This window comes from Metopolophium dirhodum, chromosome 1 (genome assembly GCF_019925205.1).
Source record: "Metopolophium dirhodum isolate CAU chromosome 1, ASM1992520v1, whole genome shotgun sequence".
Taxonomy (NCBI): domain Eukaryota; kingdom Metazoa; phylum Arthropoda; class Insecta; order Hemiptera; family Aphididae; genus Metopolophium; species Metopolophium dirhodum.
The window spans coordinates 105,897,913-105,910,436 of NC_083560.1; the positions used below are offsets into that span (position 1 = coordinate 105,897,913).

The following is a 12,524-nucleotide window of genomic DNA, read 5'->3' on the forward strand; positions in this document are numbered from 1 at the left end:
ACAGTAATTGTCGGGCATGTCATTGTAATGTACGTAAATAATCAAACTAAATAAAATAAAAAAAAAAAATGATAATTTTCAAATTTGGTGGAAATTTCAAGAGTTTATTCGTTTTAGAATCGTAAAATATCCAATGAATAGTGGTATCCTATCGTAAAACTGTTAAATTCAAATACTCATAAAAAATTAATATTACTTTCCGATAAAGTGTTAAAGGGGCTGCAGCCGGTTTTGTCAAAAGTCAAAACTAATGTAGATTTGACCGCTCTAAACATTAATTTTGTTTGTAATAATGTTTTTCAATATATTTGAATTCCGTATCATAAAATAAACCATAAGGGGTCTGGAGGGGGCTCCATTCAATGAAAAAAAGTGACTTTCAGACCAAAATAAACTAGACAAAACTGGAAGAATTTGGTTTGACGGTTTTTATTTTTGAAAACGGATTAAGATTGATCAACATGTTTACTTGCAGGGAATTATCGAGGCGATTTTGAATATAGGTACCAATTATTGTTAGTGTCATATAATGAATAGTATAAATACAAAATATCATATTTTTTCGAGATTAAAATCTGTCAAATCAAATTCTATCAGTTTTGTCTTGCTTATTGGTCTAAAAGTCACTTTTTTTTCATCGGCTTTAGCTTAATGTACTCACACTATTTTTGGCATTTTTTCAACATTTTAATTTCATATAATCTACTCCGTCAGCTTACGGTCAGCTTATTAGTGGTAGGTACACGAATTAAAACTATTATTACATAATATTAAAATTGTTGACCAAACTTTACAAATTATTATCATTGATATTGTATATTATGAAGAATATTAATAATAATGTGTTTAATGATTAAAATTTAAAACTATATTAAGAACATCTCACCTGGTTTTTCAAAACCCAAATCAATACGTTTGTTGTATACGTCATGAAAGCAATTCAAAAATTTTAGCGCGTAGGTTTTAATTTATTAATAATATAGATTATATAGATAATAAAGTTTGGTATTATAATGGTATTAAAGCCGTACCGGCATACAATTATGTACAAAATAAATGTAGTTATCTTATATTTTTTTCTTTATAAAAATATTGACATATTCCTTTTTTCACGAACACCGTCCTTATAATATAATTATTAAGTTGCAATGTTCTCGGCACAGTCATCTCGGCCATCACTATATTCTTTAAGCATTATTCATTGTTTAGATTACAGTCAGCAGTATTGGCCGTTCGGCACGCGGCTTGCCACGCCTTTTTCTCCAGTACCACTACTCACTTCTAACTATTATATAATTAGTCAATAAATTATAATAATACTAGTCGTTTTAAGTCGGTACCATCATAATATTCAACCTACTTCAACGATTAGTTAGCTACATTGGCGCCCGCAGGGGGGGGGCAAGGGGCCATTGCCCCCCCCCCCCCTGGGAATTTTTAACTGCATACACTTTAATATTAATATCGCTATAACTAATATTAGATTATAAATAATGTTTATCTTGCCCCGGGTGGGATTTTATCATGTGGGCGCACTTGGTTAGCTATCAGATAGAAGTCCTCTCATATAAGCTAGGGTATAAGCTAGCCATGATATAGATACCTAGTACCTATATACCTAATGTATAATTGTAAATTGTATAATATTATAGTAGTTATTTATCAGTGGCTTCATTTGGGGGCTGCAGAATTTTCCCCTCCCCAATTTGAAAATTTCGAAAAATACTGAGAATTTTCAATTTTGACCTCCGGAATGCAATAACTTTATTCACTTAGGTACATATATCAGAAAAGATGCGTCGTAAGTATATAGTTTACTATAGTAAATCGGAGCATTTTTACTACCCTAAAAGTTGATGATCACACAGAAGAAAACACACACATCATTGTAAAACCAATATATTTATTCAAACGCTTAGAACCTAAAATGTCAAATGCTCAAAAAGTGAAAATATTGAATTTATATAACGTAATTAACATGTACCTATACTGAGATACTGAGATCAATAGTTGATATTTATAAATTTAAATATAACAACTTTATACGTTTGTGCACCATTATGATTGTATCCCATAGAAACATACAATTTGTATTTTAATCTATAAAGGTTTATACAATAATGATTTTTATGTAGGTACCTAATGTTTACAATAGATTTTTGATTTAAATATTGATTAAACATTTTTATCAATTATGTCTGAAAAAGCCCGGAGTTATCGTCATTACCTAGGAAATATTTCTAAATGCATCATTGCCTGAAAATAATGGACGTTATTACATTATAGCATTATTTCCTAGTTAATAATCAATATCGTATACCTACTGTCTAATTTGATCGAATGTATTATCGTTATTGAATAATGACTAGTCATTTACGTTAATTCCTTAATTTACATCTTTGCCGGTATCAGACACATAATATTATTATAATATGCAGTCAGATACATAAATTTTCGCCAACGACCATACCACGTTGAATACACCAGTTCTCGTCCAATCACTCAAGTTAAGCAACGTCGGGCGTAGTTAGTACTTGGATGGGTGACCGCTTGGGAAAACACTACGTGCCGTTGGCATTTTTCTTTTATTTTCACATTATATTATAATACTAATTAATTATTACCTATACTACTTTAGATATTTTTTCATTTTTTACATAAAAGCTTATAAGTTTTAGATTCTGAATGTATTAATTTTACAATGATGTGTGTTTTTTTTTGTGTCTGTCATCACAAAAAATATATAATATATGGTTATTATTAATATAATATAGCATATTTTTATATCATGAACCTACTTACCTAATTACCGTAGTGATTTACGGTGTGTACCTATAGAATTGGGGTATAATTAGGAAATAGTTTAAAATGTATTAATCTAAACATTTTGTAATATTTAAGATTCTGAGCGAAGCGATGAATGAATTGATTTTAAATGATGTGTGTTTTTTTTTAAATTTTTTAAATTTTTTAAAATTTTTTTTTGTGTCTGTCATACTTTTGGGGGGTCAAAAGAAAAATGTCCTCAGTAGTTTTCAAACGCGACGTGAAAAACAAAAGAAAAATTAAGAAAAAACGGGAATTTTAACGCAAAATCTGTTTTCGAGAAAATCGATTTTGGTTTTTGGTGCAACTCTAAAACTCTACATGCATTTTGTCTGAATATTTATATTAGCATTTTCTATACACCATAACATTTTCCAAATATTTTGAGCTGTTTACGGACATTTTCAGTTTCCATTTTTTAGTTTTTTTTTCTATAAATATCAATAAAATTTTATCTGTTGAGTAAAAAAGCTTGAAAATTTAATAGAAGGCGCCTAGGTTATTGTTTCAAAGGCAGATGAAAAAAATTAAAAATCCTTAGTCACAGTTTTTATTTATAAGCATTTAAAGTTCAAATATTGATAAAATACAGAAAAATCACGAAAATTAGCTAATTATTTTGAGTTGAGAATTCATAAAAATATTTCTGTTTAAATTTAAGATTTGAAAATGTAATACAAGATTATCTATAAGTTTGTCTACCTTTATCAAAAAAAAAAATGTCTACAAGAACGTCAAATTAAATTTTTATGAGCGTTTGAAATTCATATTTTTACAACATTAGATATTCACTCGATATCTCATGTAACAATTGAAACATGTAACAATTAAAAAACGAATGACTGACTGTAGGTACTTGAAAATTTCACTGAATGTTTGTATTAGCATTTTCTATGCATGATAAAATTTTGAAAATAATTTGACTCTTTTTTAGCTGTTTACGGACATTTTCAGTTTTCAATTTTTTTAGTTTTTTTTCTAAAAATAAAATTTTGTTTGTTGTGTAAAAAAGGGTGAAAATGTAATGCAAGGCTTCTGATATATTGTTACAAGGTCATACTGTAACCAAAACATCTAAAAAATAAACAGAGTTTTCTATTTTTATTTGAAGTGCAATTTTGGACGAAATTAAATGTTTAAACGAAGAAGAACGGTTTTAGTTTTGTGTTATAATTTAAAAATATAATTCGTGGGTGCTTGAAACTTCTTAAGTATATTATTATATACAAATAATATTAAATATTGCATATTAAATACACTCGATATGTTATCAGACGTCGTACAATCAACAATGTATAACTATAATGAGACTAGACTCTAGACCAGTGTTTCTCAACTAGTGGCAATCAAAAAAATGTCCTTAAGTAGGTATATAATATTTTCTAGTTGTAGATATTATGCAATATATTTTAATTATGTAAATGCTGAACTCAACATCCCCAGTAGGTACTGGCTAACGCTTATAAAAAATGTATAACCATGTATTATTGTTTTTAATTGGCTTAAAATTAATATTATTTGAATACGATGGAATATATAATTAGTGGAACTAAATAAGGTATACATATTTGTGTTGCATAGTTTACTTAAAGTATTTCTAACATAAAATGTTACAATTTTATTTCATGGACCACAAAAAGAAAAAAAACAGTGGTCACAAATTCCGTTTTATAAAAAAAAAGAAATGGAAAAATTTGAAAGTGCTTTTACAAAAATAACAAATTATTACAACAGTCAAGTTTCAAAATAATCATTAGGAATAATCAGTGAAAAACTAATGTGTAATGTGTATAGACGTATGGTATAATATAGTATAATAACATGAAAATATGGGCGAAAATCTATATTTACACTTCTTAATAATTTTGATAGGGCTATAGACAACACGGATGCCCAAAAACGAAACACTGACTTTTTTACATAATGAATATGTTCTTTGTTAAATTTTTGATTTTTTTTATTCTAACCTCTTTGCAATATTACCATTAAGCCGGATTCACAGCTGCATCGTGTGTCGTGTCATGTCGATCAAATCGTATTGTGATTGGATATTCCTTGTTTGGTATCATGTAATAACCAAGGTGCAACTGAGTATACCAAGAATTGACTACTGCTCAACTTTTAAACCATATTGGTTACCAGTCGTAACCATATAATAACCAACCCCTCGCACGACACGACACACGACGTAGCTGTGAATGCGCCTTAAGCTTATGATTTAGTAACAAGTAACTACCATAGTCTTTGTATAACAAGGTTTTTTCAAGATCCAAAACACACTATATAAATTATTACATAAAAAATTTCTATACCTCGTTATCAAAAATTATAAACAAAAATTATCAGTTTAGTAAACTAACTCTCCTGCAAAATATTAAAAGTGGTAGTTGCTGTGTTCTGTTTTTGGACAGTAATAGTTACAGTTATAGTAAATTAGTATATATATACTAAATAACATTGGTTTCATTGAAAAATCAATAAAAAAATATTTTATATTTTAAAATAGAATATAGCTTTAACCTTAAGTAAAAACAAAAAGAACAGAAATTAACTAAAATATTTAGGTTTTTGTTAGGGGCGTGTGTCATCATAAATCACAATTAAGCAGGGATATGCAAAAAAGCAAAAATAATTAGAAAAACTGGAAATAAGCATAATTTTCAAAAATCGTTGAAAATAGAAAAAAAAACTCCATAACTGAACGTGTTGTATTATTACATACACTTTTATAGCACTCTGCCACATTTTATGTCAATAAACGTAAAAATAAGCAAATGATTTAGTGACAAGTCCCGAGTACTGTTAATAAATAATAATCATATTTTATGACTTAGACAATATTATATTATATAGATGTCTATATCTGCGATGCCGAGATTAGTAATTGTCTGTTGATTCCCTTTAAATAAAAGCCATAGCGAGGCCCTTTAATCCGTTATGACGTATTCTAATAAATTCAGTATCCTTAGTGGCGTTGTCAAATACAATTATAGGTATTCTAACTTAAATGAAGCTGCATTTTAGATTCTGGTTTTACAATGGTGTTTATTTTTTTTATCCTTTATACAAAACTTCTACCAGAAGGAGTGCTTTGATTTCAACATATCGTATCTTATCTTTTAGAAAATTGGATCAAGATGGTACCTACTTTAGAAAGGTCATTTTTCGATTTTATCAATAGTTATTAATTTCCATGGGTAAAACCACCGACAAATTACAAAAAACCGCTAAAAATGGAATTTTTATTTCTAACGTTTTGACGCTTTGTTTATCACCATAGAAACGAATAAAAATAACCTACTCACATCTACATATTGGTATTCTTATAATAGGATGCACAGTGGTGTCATTTTAGTTTTTAATAGAGCAACATTTTTGACCAGCCCAACATAGGTATTTTATAAAACAACAGGTGACCGCTCGAAAGAACATATTATGTTTATTTTCCTTCATAAGACACACATTTAGGTACTATTACCAACTTTCATGCACGTCAACGCATATGCGTCTATATTATATTCCAACTATTAATCAATAATTACCAATTCACCATTGTGACAAAAATTGGTTAGAACCTACATAATATAATATTTTCCTATACATAAAAGTATGTTTTTGCGCTAATGAAGTAATGATTAATCGAAAACAACCGGGCACCGACACATCGGGCTGCTTTTAAAATCAGACAGTGACAATGCTTTCCTTGCCCCTTCCAAAATGACGCCAATGAATCGGGGAATTGGCACCTAAATTGTCCATTCAAACAAAACAAATGTTAAAAATTAATCATTTTTTTCTTAAGGTATATCTATGTTTTTTTAAGGCCAACGCCTATATATGATTTTCCGTTTTTGTTTTCGGAAAGGTGCAAATTCGTTTTCATTTTTCATAAATTTGAGTAAGATTTTTTAAAAATGTTGTTTAATATAAGCTGAGAAGTTTTCAAAATTAATGTGGCTTTTCTTTGCGAACATTTTTCTATTTTATCAAAATATAGTGAACCATTTTTTCTTTTATTGACAAATCTTTCTGTTTGCTCGATGTAATGTAAAAACAATTTTTGAATATAGGAACTACAACAATTATACTGAACGACGGGACATATATCTCATATATATATAATATATAAATTATCATTTATATCATATAGTATATACACATGTTGCCACAGGTTATACATATAATATTATAATTGATCAGATATAATAATTTTAATTTATAATTTTGAAATCTGAAAACTATATTTTAACCCGCGTTTGTTTGTCCGAAGTTTGTAGACTCAAAAACTACTAGTCCGATTCTAATAAAATGTTATACCAATATTTCAAGGAATTATCCTTGAAACATAGATGGTGTTTATAGTTTATTTTTTCAATCCATATACTTATATCTATCTAAATAGTAAATGGTATATCTCAAACGTGACTTTTCATTTAGCTCACGAAAAAGAATACTTTTTTGTTTATTTATAGTTGCCAATATTACTATTATAATTAGTAGAAATATGGTATATACATTTTATTACAAATAAATTAATAAAAAAAAATACACGAGCCTTACATTATAGATTAGAGACAAATAAATGCTTCTTGTATCTGGTTAGTCGCCGTTTGGGTGGGTGTGTGTGAACATGAAAAGATAAGAATGAATAGGCTACTCGCCTGTATTAATTAAAAAGTAGGCCGTTGTGCGGAATGTGCATGAAAGACAGGCTGCATGCTTTTATAATGTTAGCAAGACGTTTTATCATTGATTTTATTTGTCATTTAATTGATAAGTAGGTATACCTTTGAAGTTTGAAACCCTGCAATGGCCTAAATATCAAAATGTTCATTCTCGCGTTATAGATACTGGTGGCCTTTCCATTATTATATTATTTTCTATATAACTATATATATAATAATTAATATAGTTGTAAAGGACATCGTGGGACAGCGCAGTTATGATAACACGGACGCGTGCGTCGCCGTCATTTGCTTAGAAACATATTATGATCGTCGCAGGTACGATTTTGTATTATAATGTGTAAAATGTTATTTTAACTGTGCCAGAACTGGTTACATATAAGTAGTTACAATATTTTTTCATAAGCATTTAAAATTTAAATTTTGACAAAGCTAGTCATCTTTGGATGGATCTGCGTGTATTCAATATTGGTCGTTTACCTATGTGTCTGTGTTTTTTTTGTATAATATTAAAAACTATATGCTCACTTAATTGCCTAACCTAACCAAAATCACATATCTATCGTGGTTTTTGCTCATCCGATGACCGATAGACGATAGTTACACACAAATACTTTTACTATATTATGTTAGTGCGCTACTGAACTTAGCGTGAAGTTGGTCGCCACAGCATGCAGATCATTTGACGGCTGTCAGAAAGGCAATAACTAGTTTGCACACTTTTTAAAAATTTTAAAACCACTCAAAATATTTTATAATTAATCATGCGTGTGCACTATAATTAAGGACTACGCGTTTATACGATATAAATGCTAAACAAATTGTTTTTCTATAAGTATTCATCATTTCGTAATTTCGAATAGAAATTGTAATTTATAATACTTTTCGTCTTTATAAAATACTATACCAATGATCAACATTTTTAAACGAGACATATATATATATTTCATAGCACATATTTTAGATACAATTTTTTTTTAAATGTATATTGTGTAACGCGTATATCACTCGGTTTCAATATGTTATTTTGTTTAATCACGCTTTATACATTCTGTATACATGAGTAGAGTATACACTACTCTGTACATAATGGTTTTTGATAAAAATAAATCAGTAGGTACACATATTTCTGGATTTAATATAATTTAGTAGGTACCTATTACACACAAACATGTTGTTGCTTATTATCACAGTGGTGTGAATTAAATAAAAATAATTTTTTTTTCAAATAATTAATAGTTGTGCAAGCACTATACTATTGTACTCAGTGCCGTAGAGAAAAAATATCTCATAGCCATGCTACTTTTTTTGAGGAATTTAGATTTTGTTTTTATTATTGCTATGTTTTTCTATGTCAACAAACAAAGCATTACGAAAATAGGTTAAAAAAAACTTGCATGCCCTGCCCAAAAACATATCTATGTTAAAGTCACGATTATTAACATATAATATTCCAATACGGCAATATCTATATTTAATAAATACCTACTTTAAAAATAATATAAGTGTATCAATTTTATTTGTTAAAATATACTTAATAATACTAAAACTGTACGGAACCTAAAGTGGATTATGCACACGAGGCAAACGCGAACACGTGTCTCCGTTCATTTCAAGCGTCACACATTATTATATTGTATGATACATGCTACCTATTTTGAAAGATACCTACTATAATATATATATTTTACTGTTTTTTTTTGTGTTTTTACATTTTTGTACCACAGAATAGATTAAAACAGATTGTATTAAATAACTGTTGTATTGTATATTGCATATTATATTATAATATAGTATACCTTCCAACTAATCTAGATTATTTAAGTAAAAATTAGTTATATTTAAATGTTTTTATTTTCCACATTAAATAGGTACTTAGTAAATAATAATAAAAACTAATCACTATAGGTATGGAATGTAATAAAAAAAATAAATACTCAAAAACTATTTTCTTATAATAGGCAAAGTACATAACTATTATTGTATTATAGATATTTACACGCGTTCGTTCAAAGCAATAGGTGCGCGTCATAGTATTAAAGTATTTATTTAAAAAAAAAAATAAAGGAGATAAATTTATCGTTATTTCTTGTTCGTGTTCGTTTCCAAAATATGTGTGTGTAGTGAACGTGGAAATACAAATAATCATGTAACGGTAAACCTATAATAAACCCAGACACCCAGACATGTTTCTCGCATGGTATGGCAAATTGTTGTAGGAACCTAATCCTTAGTGGTATTTAAAAATCATAGTTTTTCGTACAAAATCCAACAGAGGACTGTCGCTATTTATCGTAGTCATCAAATAAGACAAATAAACAAAGTATATTATACCTATCTAGCTAGTAAAATCTTTTTTTTCAGATTTAAAATCAAGCAATAGTCTAAAATAAATTTATTTTTTTCAAAACTTTAGGTCTTTTAAACTAAAATTTACGGTAGTAGTGAGGTCCCCTAAAAGTTGTGGCCATGATATACATAAATACTGAACGCATAAACTATTTGTTTCCCAATAGCTGTTTTACGACAGAAGCGATAGTTCTAGTGCCGCCCACAGACAATGTTAATACAATAATACTCCGGTTAAAGTTAATACTTGTACATCTAAGTCAGTAGATAAATGCCTCTCACCGAGGGTCATGTGCTATATGTATTATTTGATGTTTGTTGGTGTGTGCAATTTATGAACACAACAACATAATGTATACACTTTAAGTCTATGAACAATGACATCACGTCATCGCATTCGAATTCACCCTTTGCCCACAGGGATAGTAAACTCAAACTGAAATACACATTTGTCACATACATTTACTTATGATACGCATTAATTATTTTATTTAGTTGAAAAATAAAATTACAAGCCACTTATAGGAATAATTGGCATATAATTAATGACAACACGGTACATACTATGGTCTAGGTGATTTAAACGTACGCGTTTATGTTTTTAAAACGTCACAATTAATAATATATTATATTTATATTTATTATGGTAATGTAAATATTATAATATAATATAATATTTCATAAATTCCGGGAAGAAAATACAGCGTCCACAACGGACGGACGAAATGTTTTTTTTATGGTTTTCGTTTCAAATAGACTCGTATGTAATTCCATAGCATTGACGCTACCGAATAATCGGACCATGGTAGCTGCACGCTAGGCGGGTGCCGTATCGGACATTCGCCTCACGGAACCCAGAAGAGTCATTAGAACTTTTGCCATCTGCGAGCTATAGGACCGCCGTATACTCGTATAGCCGACCGTTTCGTCATAACATAATTTTTAGTTTACGAATATACAATCTATTGAAGAAACGTAGAAACAAACCCTTCAAAAAAAGACAGTTTCGAACGCGGCGTGAGCCTTGACGAACGATAAGTGCTTTACACAGATTAGCAGACATTTAGTGATGGTATGAAGATAAATATTTATATCAATTTTATTCTTGTGTCTTTCTGATACGAAACAATCTAAGAAATATTTGATATCAGTACTACCTATATAGGCACATATTTTGTTTTATGAAATACGATATAGGTAATGTAACTATCGTTTCCGCGTCTTTATTCGTATGTTGTATATATACATGTTATAGATAACAATCCGTAACATAGTGATGATAATATAAAAAAATAGCTGCGTTTGGACTTAAACTTGGCAATGAGATATTTTAAACACAAATACACCATATTATGTAAATAAAACGACAATATCATATTTGTACTGTGTTTACTAATATTCTCGACATAATGCATAGCGGAGAATATTGTAATATACCTAATTATAATCATTATAATTTTCAGTGCAACGCTGCAGCAATGCCGTGACTAGGGTGCGCACTTGCACACTATTTGTTCCGACCATCGACGTCGCGCGACGTCATCCGTTATAATATTTTATATAATAATATCATATTCTTGTCGTCATTAATAATTTACGTGATCGAAAAAATCGTGTACAATATATATACAGATACCATTATAAGTGGTTTATGAGCAAATTGTATTATTACTATTTATATTATGATAAATTATATTTTGAGACTTGTACGTTTTTCGAATATCCTGGCAAGGTCGCCATCTGTGACAACTCGAGACACATTGCTCGTGACTCGAGAGTCATGTGGTTACCCGCCGCTTTGAGCAAGGTCGCAACCAAGAGCCGAGACCCGAAGGGCTGGAGCGTTGCGGATTTCTTTTATTGTAATAATATAATGAGAGGCCCTGGGTCAAAAAGATGGAAGCACAGGCATCGCAGTTATAATAATTATAAAATAGAACTCAATACACAATGTTTAGGTAAATAAAATTAAATATATTAAGTTGGTGCCAAGAAAGCTTAACGGGCGTAAAATTCGGACTTATAAAATAACAAAGACAATAATAACATTTGATCAAACGATTATATGTTTAATAATAATTGCCGTAAGAATAAATGATAATCCCCAACGGCTCCTCTTTGCTCAGAACGTATATTATATATAATTTAATATAAATGTATAAGTAGGTATACGTTGTACCGCCAGATACATAAAAAATAATAATCATAATGATCATATTAATAGTACACAGGTCGATGTCTGATCACTCTTTTTCACCAAACGTTCTTCCCGCGGGCATCGCCGGGAAAACTTCAACGATCGATACTCTATGTTTTCAAAAGAAAAACGCTGATATACAATAATAATTTGCGCCCACGTGTCACTGTTGGTGGCAGGAAGAGAAGAGGAGTGAGTACGTAAACCGACGGCCGTCGTTAGCCGGTCGTCGGTCTTGGGAACAATTGGTGGGAGGCCGGTAAAATACATAGTGTTAATAATATAATTAATTTACGAAAATTTGATTGCGGGCAGATGTGATAGAGAGTGCGGACAGTGGTGTTGGAAGTGTCGCACAATGACGCGCGACGCATTTCCTATACGTCTATACCCGATAATAATATAATATCAATTTAAGATTAATATACACGAATGACCTTAACTGAACATTCAGTACATTTTATTTA

At 29.6% G+C, this 12,524-nt stretch overlaps 1 pseudogene; it reads left to right on the forward strand.

Moving 5' to 3' along the window:
• The first annotated feature begins 2,456 nt into the window (after nt 1–2,456).
• LOC132937707 (5S ribosomal RNA) lies at nt 2,457–2,577 on the forward strand (annotated as a pseudogene).
• The last annotated feature ends 9,947 nt before the right edge of the window (nt 2,578–12,524 follow it).